The sequence below is a fragment of the Mobula hypostoma genome, chromosome 5, assembly GCF_963921235.1.
Source record: "Mobula hypostoma chromosome 5, sMobHyp1.1, whole genome shotgun sequence".
Lineage (NCBI taxonomy): Eukaryota > Metazoa > Chordata > Chondrichthyes > Myliobatiformes > Myliobatidae > Mobula > Mobula hypostoma.
In genome coordinates, this window is record NC_086101.1 from 136608278 (window position 1) to 136620475 (window position 12198).

Sequence of the window (12198 nt, forward strand, 5' to 3'; positions counted from 1 at the left end):
CTACACCTCCCCTCTCCCCTCTTCACTTCTCCCTCTCTCCCCTCTTCACTTCCCCTCCCCTCTCCCCCTCTTCACTTCCCCTCCTCACTTCCCCACCCCCTCCACCCCCCTCCCCTCTTCACTTCCCCTCCCCTCTCCACTTCCCCCTCCCCTTCCCCTTCCCCCTCCCCTCTCCCCCTCTTCACTTCCCCTCACCTCCCCTCCCCTCTCCCCCTCTTCACTTCCCCCTCCCCCTCCCCTCTCCACTTCCCCCTCCCCTCTCCCCCTCTTCACTTCCCCTTCCCTCTCCCCCTCCCCTACCCCTCCCCCTCCCCTTCCACCTCCCCTTCCCCTCTCCCCCTCCCCTCTCCCCTTCCCCCTCTCCTCTCCCCCTCTTCACTCCCCCTCCGCTTCACTTCCCCCTCCCCTCTCCCTTTCACTTCACCCTTTCCCTCTCCCCTTCCCCTCTCCCCTCCCCACTTCCCTTCCCTTTCCCCCCTCTTCACTTCCCCTCCCTTCTCCCCCTCCACTCTTCACCCTCTTCCCCCTCCCCTCTCCCCCATCTCCCCCTCCCCTCTCCCCATTCCCCCCTCTTCACTTCCCTCTCCCCTCTCCCCCTCTTCACTTCCCCCTCACCTCTCCCCCTCTTCACTGCCCTCTCCCCCTCCCCCTCTTCACTCCACCTCACCTCTCCCCCTCTTCACTTCCCTCTCCCCCTCTTCACTCCCCTCTCCCCTCCCCCTCTTCACTCCCCCTCACCTCTCCCCTCTTCACTTCCCCTCCTCTCTCCCCCTCTTCACTTCCCTCTCCCCCTCTTCACCTCCCCACCTCTCTCCCTCTTCACTCCCCTCTCCCCTCTTCACTCCCCCTCACCTCTCCCCCTCTTCACCCCCCTCCTCTCTCCCGCTCTTCCCTCTCCCCCTCCCCCTCTTCACTCCCCTCTCCCCCTCTTCACTTCCCCCTCCTCTCTCCCCCTCTTCCCTCTCCCCTCTCCCCCTCCCCTCTTCACTCCCCTCTCCCCTCTTCACTCCCCTCCCCCTCTTCATTTTCCTCTCCTCTCTCCCCTCTTCACTTCCCTCTCCCCTCGCCCCCTCCCCCTCTTCATTTCCCTCTCCCCTCTTTACTTCCCTCTCCCCTCTCCCCCTTCACTTCCCTCTCCCCTCTTCACTTCCCTCTCTCCTCTTCACTTCCCTCTCTCCTCTTCCCCTCTCCTTTCTTCCCTCCCCCCCTCCCCTCTCCCCCTCTTCACTTCCCTCTCCCCTCCCCACTCCCCCTTACCTCCCCCTCTTCACTTCCCCTTCCTCTCTCCCCCTCTTCACTTCCCTCTCCCTCTCCCCTATTCCCCCCTCTTCACTTCCCTCTCCCCTCTCCCCTTCCCCCTCACCTCTCCCCCTCTTCACTCCCCCTCACCTCTCCCCCTCTTCCCCCTTCACTCCCCCTCCGCTCTCCCCCTTCACTTCCCCTCCCCTCTTCCCTCTTCACTTCCCCTCCCCTCTCCCCCTCCTCACTTCCCCCTGCCCTCTCCCCTCTCCACTTCCCCCTCCCCCTCCCCCTCTTCACTTCCCCTCCTCTCTCCCCCTCTTCACTTCCCTCTCCCCCTCTTCACCTCCCCACCTCTCTCCCTCTTCACTCCCCTCTCCCCTCTTCACTCCCCCTCACCTCTCCCCCTCTTCACCCCCCTCCTCTCTCCCGCTCTTCCCTCTCCCCCTCCCCCTCTTCACTCCCCTCTCCCCCTCTTCACTTCCCCCTCCTCTCTCCCCCTCTTCCCTCTCCCCCTCCCCTCTTCACTCCCCTCTCCCCTCTTCACTCCCCTCCCCCTCTTCATTTTCCTCTCCTCTCTCCCCTCTTCACTTCCCTCTCCCCTCGCCCCCTCCCCCTCTTCATTTCCCTCTCCCCTCTCCCCCTTCACTTCCCTCTCCCCTCTTCACTTCCCTCTCTCCTCTTCACTTCCCTCTCTCCTCTTCCCCTCTCCTTTCTTCCCTCCCCCCCTCCCCTCTCCCCCTCTTCACTTCCCTCTCCCCTCCCCACTCCCCCTCACCTCCCCCCTCTTCACTTCCCCTTCCTCTCTCCCCTCTTCACTTCCCTCTCCCTCTCCCCTATTCCCCCCTCTTCACTTCCCTCTCCCCTCTCCCCTTCCCCCTCACCTCTCCCCCTCTTCACTCCCCCTCACCTCTCCCCCTCTTCCCCCTTCACTCCCCCTCCGCTCTCCCCCTTCACTTCCCCTCCCCTCTTCCCTCTTCACTTCCCCTCCCCTCTCCCCCTCCTCACTTCCCCCTGCCCTCTCCCCTCTCCACTTCCCCCTCCCCCTCCCCCTCTTCACTTCCCCTCCCCTCTCCACTTCCCCCTCCCTTCTCCCCTTCCCCCTCCCCTCTCCCCCTCTGCACTTCCCCTCCCCTCTCCACTTCCCCTCCCCTTCACTTCCCCTTCCCTCTCCCCCCTCCCCCTCCCCTCTCTCCTCCCCCTCGCCTTCCCCTCTCCCCCTCTTCACTTCCCCTCCCTTCTCCCCCTCCCCTTCCACTCCCCTCTCCCCTCCCCTTCCCCCTCGCCTCTCCCCTTCCCCCTCCCCTGTCCCCCTCTTCACTTCCCCTCCCTTCTCCCCCTCCGCTTCACTTCCCCCTCCCCTCTCCCTTTCACTTCACCCCTTCCCTCTCCCCTTCCCCTCTCCCCCTTCACTTCCCCTCCCCTATCCCCTCCCCCTCTTCACTTCCCTTCCCTTTCCCCCCTTCACTTCCCCTCCCCTCCCCCTCCGCTCTTCACCCTCTTCCCCCTCCCCCTCCCCTCTCCCCCTCTTCACTTCTCTCTCCACTTCCCCTCCCCCCACCACTTCCCTCTCCCCTTCCCTCTCCCCCTCCCCTCTCCCCCTCCCCACTTCCCTCTCCCCTATTCCCCCTCTTCACTTCCCTCTCCCCTCTCCCCCTCTTCACTCCCCTCTCCCCCCTCCCCCTCTTCACTCCCCATCCCCTCTCCCCCTCTTCACTTCCCTCTCCCCCTCCCCCTCTTCACTTCCCTCTCCCCCTCTTCACTTCCACCTCTCCCCCCTTCACTCCCCTCTCCCCCTCTTCACTCCCCCTCACCTCTCCCCCTCCCCCTCTTCACTTCCCTCTCCCTTTCTTCACTCCCCTCACCGGCTCCCCTCTCCCCCTCTTCACTCCCCTCTCCCCCTCTTCACTCCCCTCTCCTTCCCTCTCCCCTCCCTCTTCACTCCCCCTCCCCTCTTCACTCCCCCTCATTTCCCCCTCCTCTCTCCCCCTCTTCACTTCCCTCTCCCCTCTCCCCCTCTTCACTTCCCTCTCTCCTCTTCACTTCCCTCTCTCCTCTTCACTTCTCTCCCCTCTTCACTTCCCCCTCCTCTCTCCCCCTTTTCACTTCCCTCTCCCCCTCTTCACTTCCCTCTCTCCTCTTCACTTCCCTCTCTTCACTTCCCCCTCCCCTCCCCCCTCCCCTCCCCCTCCCCTTCACTTCTCCTCCCCTCTCCCCTCTTCACTTCCCCTCCCCTCTCCCGTCTTCACTTCCCCTCCTCACTTCCACTCCCCTCTCCCCCTCTTCACTTCCCCCTTCCCTCTCCCCCTCTTCACTTCCCCCTCCCCTCTCCCCCTCTTCACTTCCCCTCCCCTCCCCTCTCCCCTTCCCCCTCCCCTCTCCCCTTCCCTTCACTTCCCCTTCCCTCTCCCCCTCCCTTTCTCCCTCCCCCTCCCCTCCCCTCTCCCTCCCCCTCTCCCCTTCCCCCTCCCCTCTCCCCCTCTTCACTTCCCCTCCCTTCTCCCCCTCCGCTTCACTTCCCCCTCCCCTCTCCCCCTCCGCTTCACTTCCCCTCCCCTCTCCCCTTCTCCCTCCCCCTTCACTTCCCTTCCCTTTCCCCCTCTTCACTTCCCCTCCGCTCTTCACCCTCCCCTCTCCCCTCGCTCCCTCGCCCTCTTCCCCCTCCCCTCCTCCCCTCCCCACTTCCCTCTCCCCTATTCCCCCCTCTTCACTTCCCTCTCCCCTCTCCCCCTCTTCACTTCCCCCTCACCTCTCCCCCTCCCCTCTTCACTCCCCCTCCCCTCTTCACTCCCCCCTCCCCTCTTCACTTCCGCCTCCCCTCTCCCCTTCTCTCCCCTCCCCACTTCCCTCTCCCCTATTCCCCCCTCTTCACTTCCCTCTCCCCCTCCCCCTCTTCACTTCCCCCTCACCTCTCCCCTCTTCACTTCCCCTTCCCTCTCCCCCTCCCCTTTCCCCTCTCCCCCTCTTCACTTCCCCTCCCCTTCTCCCCCCTCACTTCCCTCTCCCCCTCCCCTCCCCACTTCCCTCTCCCCCCTCCCCTCCCCACTTCCCTCTCCCCCCTCCCCTCTCCCCCCTCCCCCTCCCCTCTCCCCCCTCCCCCCTCTCCTCCCCCTCCCTCCCTCTCCCCCCTCCCCCCTTCCCCCTCCCCACTCCCCCCCTCCCCCCTCTCCTCCCCCTCCCCCTCTCCTCCCCCTCCCCTCCCCACTTCCCTCTCCCCCCTCCCCTCTCCCCCCCTCCCCCTCCCCTCTCCCCCCCTCCCCCCTCTCCTCCCCCTCCCTCCCTCTCCCCCCTCCCCCCTTCCCCCTCCCCACTCCCCCCCTCCCCCCTCTCCTCCCCCTCCCCCCTCTCCTCCCCCTCCCTCCCTCTCCCCCCTCCCCCCTCTCCCCTCCCTCTCCCTCCCTCCCCCCTCTCCCCTCCCTCTCCCTCCCTCCTCCCCCTCTCCCCCTCCCTCCTCCCCCCCTCCCTCCTCCCCCCTACCCCCTCTCCCCCCACCTCCTCCCCCTCCCCCCTCCCCCCTCTCCCCCCACCTCCTCCCCCTCCCCCCTCCCCCCTTCCCCCTCCCTCTCCCCCTCCCCTTTCCCCTCTCCCCCTCTTCACTTCCCCTCCCCTCTCCCCCTCTTCACTTCCCCTCCCCTCTCCCCTTCACTTCCCTCTCCCCTCTCCCCCCTCACCCTTCTCCCCCTCTCCCCCCCCTCCTCCCCCTCTCCCCCCTCCCCCTCCCTCCTCCCCCTCTCCCCCTCCCCCTCCCTCCTCCCCTCCCTCCTCCCCCTCCTCCCCCTCCTCTCCCCTCCCCTCTCCCTCCTCTCCCCTCCCCTCTCCCTCCTCCCCCTCTCCCCTCCCCTCTCCCCCTCCCTCCTCTCCCCCTCCCCCTCCCTCCTCCCCTCCCTCCTCCCCCTCTCCCCCTCCCTCCTCCCCCTCCTCCCCCTCCCTCCTCCCCCTCCTCTCCCCTCCCCTCTCCCCTCCCCTCTCCCTCCTCCCCCTCCCTCCTCCCCCCTCCCTCTCCCCCTCCTCTCCCCTCCCCTCTCCCCCTCCCTCTCCCCCTCCTCTCCCCTCCTCTCCCCTCCCCTCTCCCCCTCCCTCTCCCCCTCCCCCTCCCCCTCCCTCTCCCCTCTCCCCCTCCCTCCCCTCCCTCCCACCTCCCTCCCCTCCCTCCCACCTCCCTCCCCTCCCTCCCACCTCTCTCCCCTCCCCCTCCCTCCCCCCTCCCCCTCCCCCTCCCCCCCCTCCCCCCTCCCCCCTCCCCCCCCCCCCCTCCCCTCCCCCCTCCCCCCCCCCCCCCCCCTCCCCCCTCCCCTCCCCCCCCCCCTCCCCCCTCCCCTCCCCTCCCCCTCCCCCCTCCCCCCCCCCCCCCCCCCTCCCCCCTCCCCCCTCCTCCCCCCTCCCCCCTCCTCCCCCTCCCCCTCCTCCTCCCCCTCCCCTCCTCCCCCTCCCCTCCTCCCCCCCCCCCTCCCCCCCCTTCCCCCTCCCCCTCCCCCTCCCCCCTCCCCCTCCCTCCCCCCTCCCCCTCCCTCCTCCCCCTCCCCCTCCCTCCTCCCCCTCCCCCCTCCCTCCTCCCCCTCCCCCCTCCCTCCTCCCCCTCCCCCCTCCCTCCTCCCCCTCCCCCCTCCCTCCTCCCCCTCCTCCCCCTCCCTCTCCCCCTCCTCCCTTCCCTCCTCCCCCTCCCTCCTCCCCTCTCCCTCCCTCCCTCCTCCCCTCTCCCTCCCTCCCTCCTCCCCCTCCCCCTCCCTCCCTCCCCCTCCCCCTCCCTCCCCCTCTCCCTCCCTCCCTCCCTCCTCCCCCTCCCCTCTCCCTCCCTCCCTCCTCCCCCTCCCTCCCCCTCCCCTCTCCCTCCCTCCCCCTCCCCTCTCCCTCCCTCCCCCTCCCCTCTCCCTCCCTCCCCCTCCCCTCTCCCTCCCCCTCCCCTCTCCCTCCCTCCCCCTCCCCTCTCCCTCCCTCCTCCCCTCTCCCTCCCTCCCTCCTCCCCCTCCCTCCCTCCTCCCCCTCCCCTCTCCCTCCCTCCTCCCCCTCCCCTCTCCCTCCCTCCTCCCCCTCCCTCCCTCCTCCCCCTCCCTCTCCCTCCCTCCTCCCCCTCCCTCTCCCTCCCTCCTCCCCCTCCCCCTCCCTCCCTCCTCCCCCTCCCTCCCTCCTCCCCCTCCCTCCCCCCCTCCCCCTCCCTCCTCCCCCTCCCCCTCCCTCCTCCCTCCCCCCCTCCCTCCCTCCCTCCTCCCCCTCCCCTCTCCCTCCCTCCCTCCTCCCTCCTCCCCCTCCCCCTCCCTCCCTCCTCCCCCTCCCCTCTCCCTCCTCCCCCTCCCCTCTCCCTCCCTCCTCCCCCTCCCCTCCTCCCCCTCCCCTCTCCCTCCCTCCTCCCCCTCCCCTCTCCCTCCCTCCCTCCTCCCCTCTCCCTCCCTCCTCCCCTCTCCCTCCCTCCCTCCCTCCTCCCCCTCCCCTCTCCCTCCCTCCTCCCCCTCCCCTCTCCCTCCCTCCCTCCTCCCCCTCCCCTCTCCCTCCCTCCCTCCTCCCCTCCCCTCTCCCTCCCTCCTCCCTCCCCTCTCCCTCCCTCCTCCCCTCCCCTCTCCCTCCCTCCCTCCTCCCCCTCCCCTCTCCCTCCCTCCCTCCTCCCCTCTCCCTCCCTCCCTCCTCCCCTCTCCCTCCCTCCCTCCTCCCCTCTCCCTCCCTCCCTCCTCCCCTCTCCCTCCCTCCCTCCTCCCCCTCCCCTCTCCCTCCCCCCCTCCCCTCTCCCTCCCCCCCTCCCCCCCCCTCCCCTCCCCTCCCCCCCCCCCCCCTCCCCTCTCCCTCCCCCCCCCCCCCTCCCCTCTCCCTCCCCCCCTCCCCTCTCCCTCCCCCCCTCCCCTCTCCCTCCCCCCCTCCCCTCTCCCTCCCCCCCTCCCCTCTCCCTCCCCCCCTCCCCTCTCCCTCCCTCCCTCCTCCCCCTCCCTCCCTCCTCCCCCTCCCCTCTCCCTCCCCCCTCCCCTCTCCCTCCCCCCTCCTCCCCCTCCCCTCTCCCTCCTCCCCCTCCCCTCTCCCTCCTCCCCCTCCCCTCTCCCTCCTCCCCCTCCCCTCTCCCTCCTCCCCCTCCCCTCTCCCTCCTCCCCTCCCCTCTCCCTCCTCCCCTCCCCTCTCCTCTCCCTCCTCTCCTCTTCACTTTCTCTCCCGCCCACCTCTTCCCCTCCCCATTTCCCCTCTCCCTCTTTGCTTACCACTCTCCTATCCTCATTTTCCCACCTCCGCCACTTCACTTCCCCCTTCATTCCACCCTTCCCTCTTTCCATCCTTCCTCTACTTCTCCCTCCCCTTCCCTTCCCGTCCTCACCTCTCTTTCCCCCCTCTCTGCCTCGGCCCGCTGCCCCGTGTGTGCAGTCGGGCTGAGGAAATGTGTTTGTAATTAAAGCCGAGCCTGCTGGCGGCACGCGGCTGACGTCAGCTCCAGGGCTGCACTGCCGACCGAGGCGGGTTTCGCAGAGTCGGGGAGTGGGGCAGAACGAGCGGAGCAGGGAAAACTTAGCACGTTGTGTGGGGCAGGGGAGTCAAGTGAATGAGTGAAGAGGAAAGTGGAGGGGCAAGCGAGTTACTGCGGAAAGACCCTGAAGTCTGAACGGGTGGCGAAAGTTGCGCTGGAATACGGGGTGCATTTACTGACTTTAAACAGACCATAAGGAGACGGTCACCTCTGTGAAGCCACTTCTCAAAGTCCCATAAGAACGAGAAAAAGCCACTTTTTAAAAGTTCCTTTTCTCGGTGTGTGAAGATGATATTTCATCGGCTTGTATTGAGGCTGCAGAATTGCATGTTGGATTGAGTTATTCATTTGCAATCAGAGGAACGAAATTGGTTGGGAAAGCCACTCAACTGAACGGAACTCAAAGCAGCAGGAGACTGACCCAAGGTACAGTACCTGCAGAAGACTGGAGATCTGTTTTTAATATTGCCAATTTTTTTTTGTAATTTCGAGTTCGAGATTTTTCCTCTATTTAACTAGTAACTGGAATGATTTACGTCGACAAAGTTAGTTTGGTTTCTTCGCTTTTTCCCGACTTCTAATACCTGCGCAGTTGGCAATTTGACCTAGTTTGTAAGAAGATTTGAAACAAAGGATTGGATTGGAAATTTTTGTTTTAGGGTTTTGGACTGATACTGGGCTGCATATGGAGTGGGAAGGGTAGGTTTAACAGAGTGTGGTTAGCTCTGTTACTGTGGCTCAGAAGTGTCCCAGTCCACCTTTTGGTCGGGTTGTGAGGAAATTAAACGCCCCCATTGAATGCTTGACTATCACTTTGTGAAAGGATCACTGGGGACTGTAACTTTCAGGCAATCCTTACGGGTTTTGTCTTTTGTGTGTGTGGGGGGGGGGGGGAGGTAATATGTGCCGTCTGCTATACCGCGTCAGTATTTAGTTAGATTCTGGATGATTTGCACCCTAACTCGCCTCACAGGCTTTCTTCTATAACCCTCTCTGCCGGTTTTCTATCAGTGCTGGCCTGTCCCTCCCTATCTAATCTAACCCGAGCAAAACTAACCGTGCAGATTTACAAGTTTTATTAAGCGACTTCCATCTAGCTTAAGTGTAGGTTTCTGTATCTTTGTGTGTGGGTGTGTTTGTGGGGGGGGGGAGTTTTTCACAGGATAGGGCGAGTGGGAAGAGATTGCAGGAAACGGTGAGTGTGACCCTTAAATTTGGAAGCTTCACCTGTAAATGGAGTAGGAGGCGATAGTATCTTTTCGCTCAGTTTAGTTCTATTTATTTCTGGAATGTCTTGATAGTCTTCCCCCACCCCGCGGGGGAACCACCCCCCTCCCCCGTGTATCATTAAGGTCATGTAATACTCTGCGTGGACCAGTTTCGGCACACGCAGAAATTATTTGAGCGTTCTGCAGCCTCGGGAAAAGGACCAATCTGTCCTTGACTTTAGTAGGACCTTGGTGGAAACTTCGGTAGGGCTGCAAAGCACGGCAACCCGAGCTGCTTTTCGCTTGCAGCCCTCTGTTTCGGAGGCACTGGAGCGGGTCTGCCATTCACACAGCGCGTCAACGTATTGAGAGAAGTCCCGTGCCTGGTTTAAATATTCACAATGAATGCTTTTTACGGAGTACCGCCGCACAGAGGTCAGGTGGTGAAGTTGTAACTGGAGGTACGAGAGTAGGTAGCAATGAATGACCGTGTGCCATACTTTCTTAAATCGGCGCTACTCTTTCGAACTGCTCAGTTTTGTTTGGGAGAGTTGGCATTCTGTCACACGCACATATACTTTGCGTACCACTTTTGAGATCTGAACTCTAAGAAGAAAAATCCGTAATTACTTAATGACACAATAATCTGAATACCAGAAAAATCATTTCGCTGTTCGGCGTTGAGGATTAAATTTACTTTAATAATGGTGCGATAGGATTGCAGTGACGAAGGTGGTCGCTGTCCATGGGTTTGACACGCATCCAACCAGCGATGATGTCATGCCCTGGGAGGGTTCGTTATAAATAGATTCATTAAATCATAGAGACTAAAGAACTATTTGGCCCTTTGTGCCTGTGACCACTATTTGTGTGGTGTCAAATTAGTTACACTCCTCTTCCCCACCCGTCCGCTGCCAACCAAAAACAAAGCTAATTAATTCCTTTTCATATTCATACCACAGAAGTTTATCGACTGCAAGCTTTTGAGGACAGTTTTTAATCCGCTGCCCTGCACCCCTGCCCCTTTCACACTGCTACCAACCTCCACTTTGGACTCCATAAGGTTGAGTTTGTGCATCGCCTTTGAAATGCTCAATCTTTTAAAGGTGCTATGGAAATGAAGGTTATTTTAATAAGGACTTGGGACTTGATTTGTTAAGGAGCTGAAATTTGTCACGCGAAAAAAAAAGATATACAATGAACTGCAATAATCCTGGAGTGTAGACCCCAGGAACATGGGTTTCCATTTGGTTTGGTGTTATAATTCACTGCCTTATGAAGTGTCATTACCCTGTCTTGTGATCTCAGCAGGAGCACTGACAGAGTGAACACGTGGGTGGCACTTTGTATATCTTAATTGGCAGCTATTTAAATTCTTACTTAACTCTCACATCTCTTTTTAAATGAAGTGTCATTAACAGAAATGCCACAGTACAAAATTGCAATGGTGGCAACTTCCAAACTCTTCTGAGAAAGGCAATTTTCCTACTTGCAACTGTATGTTATCTAAGTAATTCTTCACGCAGATGTATAATTATTCTTCAATGTGCCTTAAAGGGATGAGGAATATTGCTGTCTTGAGCTAGACATAATTTTTGACCCCTATACAAGAGTTTAGAATTGTGGGTTTTATCTGGCATTGATTTGATCTTGCTAGCTTAATCTCTTAACTGTATGTATTCCACAAATGCATTTATCTTGCCCAGATGTCAAAGACATTTCTCAGTATTCTGGAGTTCAACAGCATTAGGTGTTGCACTGAGGAGTCCTTTGCCTGAAATGCAGCTGATGACATTGGGTGGCTGGCTAGGATAGAGATGGGACATTCAGCTGTGAATCCCATAACTGATCTTAAACTTTTAAATCTTGTAGTTAAATTACCACGCCCCTATAGTCCTCATTTAAATTGGTGTAGTCTGCAGTTGGTGTAATCTGTCACAGACTGGGAAATTTTTAAGCTCCTTCATTCTCCTTCATCCCTTGCCAAGCTGGTCTCTGTGAAGTTCAGCAATGGAAGAAACTGATAAATTAGGTGTTTTGGGATCACTGGGTTTAACAGTGCATGTGTGAATGACCCAGGTTGCAAAACCCTTGTGGTTGTTCCCAATTGTAGCTAAGGACAGCATTTGGCAGGTTTGAGTCTATTCCCAAATTATGATCGTAAATAATGACAGTGATGCTTCCTCCTGGTCTTACATTTTGTATATGCTGTGTCCTGGCGGAATTGCATTCCAATGTAGCCATTATTTGTGATACTGTTCATTGGAGAAGTCTTACGATTTTTTTTCTGGTCTGCATCTGAAAATAATTAAGTACAATGGGAAACTGAAGAGGGAAGTGAAATTTTATTTCTTTTATACCTTTTAGACCTCAGGCATTTCAAACCTGATTTTTCAACTAATATATTTTGAGTGTGGGGTTATTGTTATGCAAATGTTTGAATTCGACAAAAACTTGTTTAAGGAATAAGTATTTTCAGAGTAGCTCATGTTTGAATTGTGCCGTGGCTGTTTAACCCGTTAAGAAGGCTGCCTGGGGTTGGGCTTAATGCCGCATTGAAAAAGTGTCATATTCGACCGTTGCTGTCCCAAAGTGCTGCACTGATTTACCAGCCTTTCCGATGTATCCAAACCTCTGATATGTGGCTTGATGTAGAGGCAGGAGTGTTACCCAGTGAACCATGGCTGATGTATGGAGCAGCTGCCATAAAGAGCTCCATGTAGGGAGGGCTGCATTTTCCTATTTAATAAACTAATGTGGCACAGTTGAATTTTATAATTACCATTTTTATTGTTCTATGGCTTTACTCAAATTGCTAACCTGATTCTGACTGGGTCATTGATGAAGTGATCATAAAATCCTCTTAGAGACTTTTCCAAAGGATTTAGAACTGATCGTGATTGCTGTCAATTTGATGTGGCTGCAACATAGTTAAACATCTGCAAGAGTAAAGTCTGGTAGAATTAAAATGTCAAAAACTGTGGCAGCATTTCATCAAGACTTATTCAATAGCACCTTCACTACCTGTGCTATCATTGTACAAGTCTTAGACTATCTTGCAAAGAACATATGTTCTTGTGTCACTGGGTTAAATTCACAGAATCTTGTGGTATTGGAGTAGCTTCATGGGTTGCATTACCGCAAAAGGAAAGAAAAAGTGGCTCATTATCAACTCAGGTTAACAAATGGTACTTAATTACATTGGAAATCTTTCAATGTAAGGTATACACATACAAATGCAATTTTTGAATGAAATGTAATGCTTACTTTGTGCATTAAGTAATCTCAATTTTGTTTTGAACATTGTTTGCGCAT

General features: G+C 59.3%; 1 protein-coding gene across 2 annotated transcripts in view; it reads left to right on the forward strand.

The window, feature by feature from the left end:
* The first annotated feature begins 7406 nt into the window (after window positions 1-7406).
* Window positions 7407-12198, forward strand: part of lpar1 (lysophosphatidic acid receptor 1) — a 106771-nt gene continuing 101979 nt past the window's right edge. For both annotated transcript variants that reach the window (XM_063048987.1, XM_063048988.1), the window contains exon 1: window positions 7407-8101. The gene's annotated coding sequence lies outside the window, so the exon portion shown is untranslated. The remainder of the gene's footprint in view (window positions 8102-12198) is intronic.